Genomic DNA, 12,775 nt, shown 5'->3' with positions numbered 1-12,775 from the left:
AATTAGCTGTTTCGAGGTTATTGGAGATGTCATATAGCCGTAACGATAGTGTATTTGGAAAAATTTCACAATCTTATATTAAGGTGTAGAATCGATTTTTTAGTACATATACATTAAGCAGTCGATACCAAGTTGCGTAAAAATATGAACTATACATATTTATGCTTATTAGCCATTTTGAGGTTATTGGAGATGTCATATAGCCGTAACGACAGTGCGTTTGGAAAAATTTCACAATCTTATATTAAGGTGTAGAATCGATTTTGTAGTGCATATGCACTAAGAAATCGATACCAAGTTGCGTAAAAATATGAGCAATACATATTTATGCTTATAAGCCGTTTTGAGGTTATTGGAGTTGTCATATAGCCATAACGACAGTGTATTTGGAAAAATTTCACAATCTTATATTAAGGTGTAGAATCCATTTTTTAGTACATATGCACTAAGAAATTGATAACAAGTTGCGTAAAAACATGAACTATACATATTTATGCTTATTAGCCGTTTTGAGGTTATTGGAGATATCATATAGCCGTAACGATAGTGTATTTGGAAAAATTTCACAATCTTATATTAAGGTGTAGAATCGATTTTTTAGTACATGTACATTACGCAGTCGATACCAAGTTGCGTAAAAATATGAACAATATATATTTATGCTAATTAACCGTTTTGAGGTTATTGGAGTTGTCATATAGCCATAACGACAGTGTATTTGGAAAAATTTCACAATCTTATATTAAGGTGTAGAATCGATTTTGTAGTACATATGCACTAAGAAATCGATACCAAGTTGCGTAAAAATATGAACTATACATATTTATGCTAATTAGCCGTTTTGAGGTTATTGGAGATGTCATATAGCCGTAACGACAGTGTATTTGGAAAAATTTCACAATCTTATATTAAGGTGTAGAATCGATTTTTTAGTACATATGCACTAAGTAGCCGATACCAAGTTGCGTAAAAATATGAACTATACATATTTATGCTAATTAGCTGTTTTGAGGTTATTGGAGTTGTCATATAGCCATAACGACAGTGTATTTGGAAAAATTTCACAATCTTATATTAAGGTGTAGAATCGATTTTTTAGTACATATGCACTAAGCAACCGATACCAAGTTGCGTAAAAATATGAACTATACATATTTATGCTAATTAACCGTTTTGAGGTTATTGGAGTTGTCATATAGCCATAACGACAGTGTATTTGGAAAAATTTCACAATCTTATATTAAGGTGTAGAATCGATTTTTTAGTACATATGCACTAAGCAATCGATACCAAGTTGCGTAAAAATATGAACTATACATATTTATGCTAATTAACCGTTTTGAGGTTATTGGAGTTGTCATATAGCCATAACGACAGTGTATTTGGAAAAATTTCACAATCTTATATTAAGGTGTAGAATCGATTTTTTAGTACATATGCACTAAGTAACCGATACCAAGTTGCGTAAAAATATGAACTATATATATTTATGCTAATTAACCGTTTTGAGGTTATTGGAGTTGTCATATAGCCGTAACGACAGTGTATTTGGAAAAATTTCACAATCTTATATTAAGGTGTAGAATCGATTTTTTAGTACATATGCACTAAGCAATCTATACCAAGTTGCGTAAAAATATGAACTATACATATTTATGCTAATTAACCGTTTTGAGGTTATTGGAGATGTCATATAGCCATAACGACAGTGTATTTGGAAAAATTTCACAATCTTATATTAAGGTGTAGAATCGATTTTTTAGTACATATGCACTAAGTAGCCGATACCAAGTTGCGTAAAAATATGAACTATACATATTTATGCTAATTAACCGTTTTGAGTTGTCACATAGCCATAACGACAGTGTATTTGGAAAAATTTCACAATCTTATATTAAGGTGTAGAATCGATTTTTTAGTACATATGCACTAAGCAATCGATACCAAGTTGCGTAAAAATATGAACTATACATATTTATGCTAATTAACCGTTTTGAGGTTATTGGAGATGTCATATAGCCATAACGACAGTGTATTTGGAAAAATTTCACAATCTTATATTAAGGTGTAGAATCGATTTTTTAGTACAGATGCACTAAGCAATCGATACCAAGTTGCGTAAAAATATGAACTATACATATTTATGCTAATTAACCGTTTTGAGGTTATTGGAGTTGTCATATAGCCATAACGACAGTGTATTTGGAGAAATTTCACAATCTTATATTAAGGTGTAGAATCGATTTTTTAGTACATATGCACTAAGCAATCTATACCAAGTTGCGTAAAAATATGAACTATACATATTTATGCTAATTAACCGTTTTGAGGTTATTGGAGTTGTCATATAGCCATAACGACAGTGTATTTGGAAAAATTTCACAATCTTATATTAAGGTGTAGAATCGATTTTTTAGTACATATGCACTAAGCACTCGATACCAAGTTGCGTAAAAATATGAACTATACATATTTATGCTAATTAACCGTTTTGAGGTTATTGGAGTTGTCATATAGCCATAACGACAGTGTATTTGGAAAAATTTCACAATCTTATATTAAGGTGTAGAATCGATTTTTTAGTACATATGCACTAAGCACTCGATACCAAGTTGCGTAAAAATATGAACTATACATATTTATGCTAATTAACCGTTTTGAGGTTGTCATATAGCCATAAAGTCAGTGTATTTGGAAAAATTTCACAATCTTATATTAAGGTGTAGAATCGATTTTTTAGTACATATACATTAAGCAATCGATACCAAGTTGCGTAAAAATATGAACTATACATATTTATGCTAATTAACCGTTTTGAGGTTATTGGAGTTGTCATATAGCCATAACGACAGTGTATTTGGAAAAATTTCACAATCTTATATTAAGGTGTAGAATCGATTTTTTAGTCCATATGCACTAAGCAATCGATACCAAGTTGCGTAAAAATATGAACTATACATATTTATGCTAATTAACCGTTTTGAGGTTATTGGAGTTGTCATATAGCCGTAACGACAGTGTATTTGGAAAAATTTCACAATCTTATATTAAGGTGTAGAATCGATTTTTTAGTACATATGCACTAAGTAACCGATACCAAGTTGCGTAAAAATATGAACTATACATATTTATGCTAATTAACCGTTTTGAGGTTATTGGAGTTGTCATATAGCCATAACGACAGTGTATTTGGAAAAATTTCACAATCTTATATTAAGGTGTAGAATCGATTTTTTAGTACATATGCACTAAGCAATCGATACCAAGTTGCGTAAAAATATGAACTATACATATTTATGCTAATTACCCGTTTTGAGGTTATTGGAGTTGTCATATAGCCATAACGACAGTGTATTTGGAAAAATTTCACAATCTTATATTAAGGTAGTACATATACATTAAGCAATCGATACCATACCAAGTTGCGTAAAAATATGAACTATACATATTTATGCTAATTATCCGTTTGGAGGTTATTGGAGTTGTCATATAGCCATAACGACAGTGCATTTGGAAAAATTTCGCAATCTTATATTAAGGTGTAGAATCGATTTTTTAGCAAATATGCACTAAGCAATCGATACCAAGTTGCGTAAAAATATGAACTATACATATTTATGCTAATTAACCGTTTTGAGGTTATTGGAGTTGACATATAGCCATAGCGACAGTGTATTTGGAAAAATTTCACAATCTTATATTAAGGTGTAGAATCGATTTTATAGTACATATGCACTAAGCAATCGATACCAAGTTGCGTAAAAATATGAACTATACATATTTATGCTAATTAACCGTTTTGAGGTTATTGGAGTTGTCATATAGCCATAACGACAGTGTATTTGGAAAAATTTCACAATCTTATATTAAGGTGTAGAATCGATTTTTTAGTACATATGCACTTAGCAATCGATACCAAGTTGCGTAAAAATATGAACTATACATATTTATGCTAATTAACCGTTTTGAGGTTATTGGAGTTGTCATATAGCCATAACGACAGTGTATTTGGAAAAATTTCACAATCTTATATTAAGGTGTAGAATCGATTTTTTAGTACATATGCACTAAGCAATCGATACCAAGTTGCGTAAAAATATGAACTATACATATTTATGCTAATTAACCGTTTTGAGGTTATTGGAGTTGTCATATAGCCATAACGACAGTGTATTTGGAAAAATTTCACAATCTTATATTAAGGTGTAGAATCGATTTTTTAGTACATATGCACTAAGCAATCTATACCAAGTTGCGTAAAAATATGAACTATACATATTTATGCTAATTAACCGTTTTGAGGTTATTGGAGTTGTCATATAGCCATAACGACAGTGTATTTGGAAAAATTTCACAATCTTATATTAAGGTGTAGAACCGATTTTTTAGTACATATGCACTAAGCAATCGATACCAAGTTGCGTAAAAATATGAACTATACATATTTATGCTAATTAACCGTTTTGAGGTTATTGGAGTTGTCATATAGCCATAACGACAGTGTATTTGGAAAAATTTCACAATCTTATATTAAGGTGTAGAATCGATTTTTTAGTGCAGATGCACTAAGCAATCTATACCAAGTTGCGTAAAAATATGAACTATACATATTTATGCTAATTAACCGTTTTGAGGTTATTGGAGTTGTCATATAGCCATAAGGACAGTGTATTTGGAAAAATTTCACAATCTTATATTAAGGTGTAGAATCGATTTTTTAGTACATATGCACTAAGCAATCGATACCAAGTTGCGTTAAAATATGAACTATACATATTTATGCTAATTAACCGTTTTGAGGTTATTGGAGTTGTCATATAGCCATAACAACAGTGTATTTGGAAAAATTTCACAATCTTATATTAAGGTGTAGAATCGATTTTTTAGTACATATGCACTAAGCAATCGATACCAAGTTGCGTAAAAATATGAACTATACATATTTATGCTAATTAACCGTTTTGAGGTTATTGGAGTTGTCATATAGCCATAACGACAGTGTATTTGGAAAAATTTCACAATCTTATATTAAGGTGTAGAATCGATTTTTTAGTACACATGCACTAAGCAATCGATACCAAGTTGCGTAAAAATATGAACTATACATATTTATGCTAATTAACCGTTTTGAGGTTATTGGAGTTGTCATATAGCCATAACGACAGTGTATTTGGAAAAATTTCACAATCTTATATTAAGGCGTAGAATCGATTTTTTAGTACATATGCACTAAGTAACCGATACCAAGTTGCGTAAAAATATGAACTATACATATTTATGCTAATTAACCGTTTTGAGGTTATTGGAGTTGTCATATAGCCGTAACGACAGTGTATTTGGAAAAATTTCACAATCTTATATTAAGGTGTAGAATCGATTTTTTAGTACATATGCACTAAGCAATCGATACCAAGTTGCGTAAAAATATGAACTATACATATTTATGCTAATTAACCGTTTTGAGGTTATTGGAGATGTCATATAGCCGTAACGACAGTGTATTTGGAAAAATTTCACAATCTTATATTAAGGTGTAGAATCGATTTTTTAGTACATATGCACTAAGTAGCCGATACCAAGTTGCGTAAAAATATGAACTATATATATTTATGCTAATTAACCGTTTTGAGGTTATTGGAGATGTCATATAGCCGTAACGACAGTGTATTTGGAAAAATTTCACAATCTTATATTAAAGTGTAGAATCCATTTTTTAGTACATATACATTAAGCAATCTATATCAAGTTGCGTAAAAATATGAACTATACATATTTATGCTAATTAACCATTTTGAGTAGTCACATAGCCATAACGACAGTGTATTTGGAAAAATTTCACAATCTTATATTAAGGCGTAGAATCGATTTTTTAGTACATATGCACTAAGTAACCGATACCAAGTTGCGTAAAAATATGAACTATATATATTTATGCTAATTAACCGTTTTGAGGTTATTGGAGTTGTCATATAGGCGTAACGACACTGTATTTATAAAAATTTCACAATCTTATATTAAGTTGTAGAATCGATTTTGTAGTACATATGCACTAAGTAGCCGATACCAAGTTGCGTAAAAATATGAAATATATATATTTATGCTAATTAACCGTTTTGAGGTTATTGGAGATATCATATAGCCGTAACGACAGTGTATTTGGAAAAATTTCACAATCTTATATTAAGGTGTAGAATCCATTTTTTAGTACATATGCACTAAGTAGCCGATACGAAGTTGCGTAAAAATATGAACTATATATATTTATGCTAATTAACCGTTTTGAGGTTATTGGAGTTGTCATATAGCCGTAACGACAGTGTATTTGGAAAAATTTCACAATCTTATATTAAGGTGTAGAATCGATTTTTTAGTACATATGCACTAAGTAACCGATACCAAGTTGCGTAAAAATATGAACTTTACAAATTTATACTAATTAACCGTTTTGAGGTTATTGGAGATGTCATATAGCCATAACGACAGTGTATTTGGAAAAATTTCACAATCTTATATTAAGGTGTAGAATCGATTTTTTAGTACAGATGCACTAAGCAATCTATACCAAGTTGCGTAAAAATATGAACTATACATATTTATGCTAATTAACCGTTTTGAGGTTATTGGAGTTGTCATATAGCCATAACGACAGTGCGTTTGAAAAAATTTCACAATTTTATATTAAGGTGTAGAATCGATTTTTTAGTACATATACATTAAGCAATCGATACCAAGTTGCGTAAAAATATGAACTATACATATTTATGCTAATTAGCTGTTTTGGGGTTATTGGAGTTGTCATATAGCCACAACAACAGTGCATTTGGAAAAATTTCACAATCTTATATTAAGGTGTAGAATCGATTTTTTAGTACAGATGCACTAAGCAATCTATACCAAGTTGCGTATAAATACGAACTTTACATATTTATGCTAATTACCCGTTTTGAGGTTATTGGAGATGTCATATAGCCGTAACGACAGTGTATTTGGAAAAATTTCACAATCTTATATTAAGGTGTAGAATCGATTTTGTAGTACAGATGCACTAAGCACTCGATACCAAGTTGCGTAAAAATATGAACTATACATATTTATGCTAATTAGCTGTTTTGAGGTTATTAGAGTTGTCATATAGCCATAACGACAGTGCGTTTGAAAAAATTTTACAATTTTATATTAAGGTGTAGAATCGATTTTTTAGTACATATACATTAAGCAATCGATACCAATTTGCGTAAAAATATGAACTATACATATTTATGCTAATTAGCTGTTTTGGGGTTATTGGAGTTGTCATATAGCCACAACAACAGTGCATTTGGAAAAATTTCACAATCTTATATTAAGGTGTAGAATCGATTCTTTAGTACAGATGCACTAAGCAATCTATACCAAGTTGCGTATAAATACGAACTTTACATATTTATGCTAATTACCCGTTTTGAGGTTATTGGAGATGTCATATAGCCGTAACGACAGTGTATTTGGAAAAGTTTCACAATCTTATATTAAGGTGTGGAATCCATTTTTTAGTACATATACATTAAGCACTCGATACCAAGTTGCGTAAAAATATGAACTATACATATTTATGCTAATTAACCGTTTTGAGGTTATTGGAGTTGTCATATAGCCATAACGACAGTGTATTTGGAAAAATTTCACAATCTTATATTAAGGTGTAGAATCCATTTTTTAGTACATATGCACTAAGCAATCTATACCAAGTTGCGTAAAAATATGAACTATACATATTTATGCTAATTAACCGTTTTGAGGTTATTGGAGTTGTCATATAGCCATAACGACAGTGTATTTGGAAAAATTTCACAATCTTATATTAAGGTGTAGAATCGATTTTGTAGTACATATGCACTAAGCAATCGATACCAAGTTGCGTAAAAATATGAACTATACATATTTATGATAATTAGCCGTTTTAAGGTTATTGGAGTTGTCATATAGCCATAACGACAGTGTATTTGGAAAAATTTCACAATCTTATATTAAGGTGTAGAATCGATTTTGTAGTACATATGCACTAAGCAATCGATACCAAGTTGCGTAAAAATATGAACTATACATATTTATGCTAATTAGCTGTTTTGAGGTTATTGGAGATGTCATATAGCCGTAACGACAGTGTATTTGGAAAAATTTCACAATCTTATATTAAGGTGTAGAATCCATTTTTTAGTACATATGCACTAAGCAACCGATACCAAGTTGCGTAAAAATATGAACTATACATATTTATGCTAATTAACCGTTTTGAGGTTATTGGAGTTGTCATATAGCCATAACGACAGTGTATTTGGAAAAATTTCACAATCTTATATTAAGGTGTAGAATCGATTTTTTAGTTCATATATGTTAATTATGCCTGAGATACCAAGTTGCGTAAAAATATGAACTATACATATTTATGCTAATTAGCCGTTTTGAGGTTATTGGAGATGTCATATAGCCGTAACGACAGTGTATTTGGAAAAATTTCACAATCTTATATTAAGGTGTAGAATCGATTTTTTAGTTCATATGCACTAAGCAATCGATACCAAGTTGCGTAAAAATATGAACTATACATATATATGCTAATTAGCCGTTTTGAGGTTATTGGAGATGTCATATAGCCATAACGACAGTGTATTTGGAAAAATTTCACAATCTTATATTAAGGTGTAGAATCGATTTTTTAGTACATATGCACTAAGAAATCGATACCAAGTTGCGTAAAAATATGAACTATACATATTTATGCTAATTAACCGTTTTGAGGTTATTGGAGTTGTCATATAGCCATAACGACAGTGTATTTGGAAAAATTTCACAATCTTATATTAAGGTGTAGAATCGATTTTTTAGTACAGATGCACTAAGCAATCGATACCAAGTTGCGTAAAAATATGAACTATACATATTTATGCTAATTAACCGTTTTGAGGTTATTGGAGTTGTCATATAGCCATAACGACAGTGTATTTGGAAAAATTTCACAATCTTATATTAAGGTGTAGAATCGATTTTTTAAGTACACATGCACTAAGCACTCGATACCAAGTTGCATAAAAATATGAACTATACATATTTATGCTAATTAACCGTTTTGAGGTTATTGGAGTTGTCATATAGCCGTAACGACAGTGTATTTGGAAAAATTTCACAATCTTATATTAAGGTGTAGAATCGATTTTTTAGTACATATGCACTAAGCAATCGATACCAAGTTGCGTAAAAATATGAACTAAACATATTTATGCTAATTAACCGTTTTGAGGTTATTGGAGATGTCATATAGCCGTCACGATAGTGTATTTGGAAAAATTTCACAATCTTATATTAAGGTGTAGAACCGATTTTTTAGTACAGATGCACTAAGCAATCGATACCAAGTTGCGCAAAAATATGAACTATACATATTTATGCTTATTAGCCGTTTTGAGGTTATTGGAGTCGTCATATAGCCATAACGACAGTGTATTTGGAAAAATTTCACAATCTTATATTTAGTTGTAGAATCGATTTTTTAGTACATATGCACTAAGTAATCTATACCAAGCTGCGTAAAAATACGAACTATACATATTTATGCTAATAAGCTGTTTTGAGGTTATTGGAGTTGCCATACAGCCATAACGACAGTGTATTTGGAAAAATTTCACAATCTTATATTAGTACACATGCACTAAGCAATCGATGCCAAGTTGCGTAAAAATATGAACTATACATATTTATGTTAATTAACCGTTTTGAGGTTATTGGAGTTGTCATATAGCCATAACGACAGTGTATTTGGAAAAATTTCACAATCTTATATTAAGGTGTAGAATCGATTTTTTAGTACATATGCACTAAGCAATCGATACCAAGTTGCGTAAAAATATGAACTATACATATTTATGCTAATTAACCGTTTTGAGGTTATTGGAGATGTCATATAGCCGTAACGACAATGTATTTGGAAAAATTTCACAATCTTATATTAAGGTGTAGAATCGATTTTTTAGTACATATGCACTAAGCAATCGATACCAAGTTGCGTAAAAATATGAACTATACATATTTATGCTAATTAACCGTTTTGAGGTTATTGGAGATGTCATATAGCCATAACGACAGTGTATTTGGAAAAATTTCACAATCTTATATTAAGGTGTAGAATCGATTTTTTAGTACATATGCACCAAGCAATCTATACCAAGTTGCGTAAAAATATGAACTATACATATTTATGCTAATTAACCGTTTTGAGGTTATTGGAGTTGTCATGTAACCATAACGACAGTGTATTTGGAAAAATTTCACAATCTTATATTAAGGTGTAGAATCGATTTTTTAGTACATATGCACTAAGCAATCGATACCAAGTTGCGTAAAAATATGAACTATACATATTTATGCTAATTAACCGTTTTGAGGTTATTGGAGTTGTCATATAGCCATAACGACAGTGTATTTGGAAAAATTTCACAATCTTATATTAAGGTGTAGAATCGATTTTTTAGTACATATGCACTAAGCAATCGATACCAAGTTGCGTAAAAATATGAACTATACATATTTATGCTAATTAACCGTTTTGAGGTTATTGGAGTTGTCATATAGCCATAACGACAGTGTATTTGGAAAAATTTCACAATCTTATATTAAGGCGTAGAATCGATTTTGTAGTACATATGCACTAAGCAATCGATACCAAGTTGCGTAAAAATATGAACTATACATATTTATGCTAATTAACCGTTTTGAGGTTATTGGAGTTGTCATATAGCCATAACGACAGTGTATTTGGAAAAATTTCACAATCTTATATTAAGGTGTAGAATCGATCTTTTAGTACATTTGCACTAAGCAATCTATACAAAGTTGCGTAAAAATATGAACTATACATATTTATGCTAATTAACCGTTTTGAGGTTATTGGAGTTGTCATATAGCCATAACGACAGTGTATTTGGAAAAATTTCACAATCTTATATTAAGTTGTAGAATCGATTTTTTAGTACATATGCACTAAGTAATCGATACCAAGTTGCGTAAAAATATGAACTATACATATTTATGCTAATTAACCGTTTTGAGGTTATTGGAGTTGTCATATAGCCATAACGACAGTGTATTTGGAAAAATTTCACAATCTTATATTAAGGTGTAGAATCGATTTTTTAGTACATATGCACTAAGCAATCGATACCAAGTTGCGTAAAAATATGAACTATACATATTTATGCTAATTAACCGTTTTGAGGTTATTGGAGTTGTCATATAGCCATAAAGACAGTGTATTTGGAAAAATTTCACAATCTTATATTAAGGTGTAGAATCGATTTTTTAGTACATATGCACTAAGCACTCGATACCAAGTTGCGTAAAAATATGAACTATACATATTTATGCTAATTAACCGTTTTGAGGTTATTGGAGTTCCCATATAGCCATAACGACAGTGTATTTGGAAAAATTTCACAATCTTATATTAAGGTGTAGAATCGATTTTTTAGTACACATGCACTACGCAATCGATACCAAGTTGCGCAAAAATATGAACTATACATATTTATGCTAATTAGCTGTTTTGGGGTTATTGGAGTTGTCCTATAGCCATAACGACATTGTATTTGGAAATATTTGACAATCTTATATTAAGGTGTAGAATCGATTTTTTAGTACACATGCACTAAGCAATCGATACCAAGTTGCGTAAAAATATGAACTAAACATATTTATGCTAATTAACCGTTTTGAGGTTATTGGAGTTGTCGTATAGCCATAAAGACAGTGTATTTGGAAAAATTTCACAATCTTATATTAAGGCGTAGAATCGATTTTGTAGTACATATGCACTAAGTAACCGATACCAAGTTGCGTAAAAATATGAACTATACATATTTATGCTAATTAACCGTTTTGAGGTTATTGGAGTTGTCATATAGCCATAACGACAGTGCATTTGGAAAAATTTCACAATCTTATATTAAGGTGTAGAATCGATTTTTTAGTACATATGCACTAAGTAATCGATACCAAGTTGCGTAAAAATATGAACTATACATATTTATGCTAATTAACCGTTTTGAGGTTATTGGAGATGTCATATAGCCATAACGACAGTGTATTTGGAAAAATTTCACAATCTTATATTAAGGTGTAGAATCGATTTTTTAGTACACATGCACTACGCAATCGATACCAAGTTGCGTCAAAATATGAACTATACATATTTATGCTAATTAACCGTTTTGAGGTTATTGGAGATGTCATATAGCCGTAACGACAGTGTATTTGGAAAAATTTCACAATCTTATATTAAGGTGTAGAATCGATTTTTTAGTACATATGCACTAAGCACTCGATACCAAGTTGCGTAAAAATATGAACTATACATAGTTATGCTAATTAACCGTTTTGAGGTTATTGGAGTTGTCATATAGCCATAACGACAGTGTATTTGGAAAAATTTCACAATCTTATATTAAGGTGTAGAATCGATTTTTTATTACATATGCACTAAGCAATCGATACCAAGTTGCGTAAAAATATGAACTATACATATTTATGCTAATTAGCTGTTTTGAGGTTATTGGAGATGTCATATAGCCATAACGACAGTGCGTTAGGAAAAATTTCACAATCTTATATTAAGGTGTAGGATCGATTTTGTAGTACATATGCACCAAGAAATCGATACCAAGTTGCGTAAAAATATGAACTATATATATTTATGCTAATTAGCTGTTTTGAGGTTATTGGAGATGTCACATAGCCATAACGACAG

General features: G+C 30.5%; 1 long non-coding RNA gene across 1 annotated transcript; it reads left to right on the top strand.

Moving 5' to 3' along the window:
• Positions 1–4,858: 4,858 nt before the first annotated feature.
• On the top strand, positions 4,859–7,886 carry LOC125779966 (uncharacterized). Its single transcript, XR_007423480.1, has 3 exons — positions 4,859–5,630; positions 5,797–5,952; positions 6,285–7,886. It is a non-coding gene; the product is annotated as an uncharacterized LOC125779966 (long non-coding RNA).
• The last annotated feature ends 4,889 nt before the right edge of the window (positions 7,887–12,775 follow it).

The sequence above is a fragment of the Bactrocera dorsalis genome, unplaced genomic scaffold, assembly GCF_023373825.1.
Source record: "Bactrocera dorsalis isolate Fly_Bdor unplaced genomic scaffold, ASM2337382v1 BdCtg019, whole genome shotgun sequence".
NCBI classification, from domain to species: Eukaryota; Metazoa; Arthropoda; class Insecta; order Diptera; family Tephritidae; genus Bactrocera; species Bactrocera dorsalis.
The sequence above is the reverse complement of the archived record's forward strand: the minus strand, read 5'-3'. Positions and strand labels throughout refer to the sequence as shown.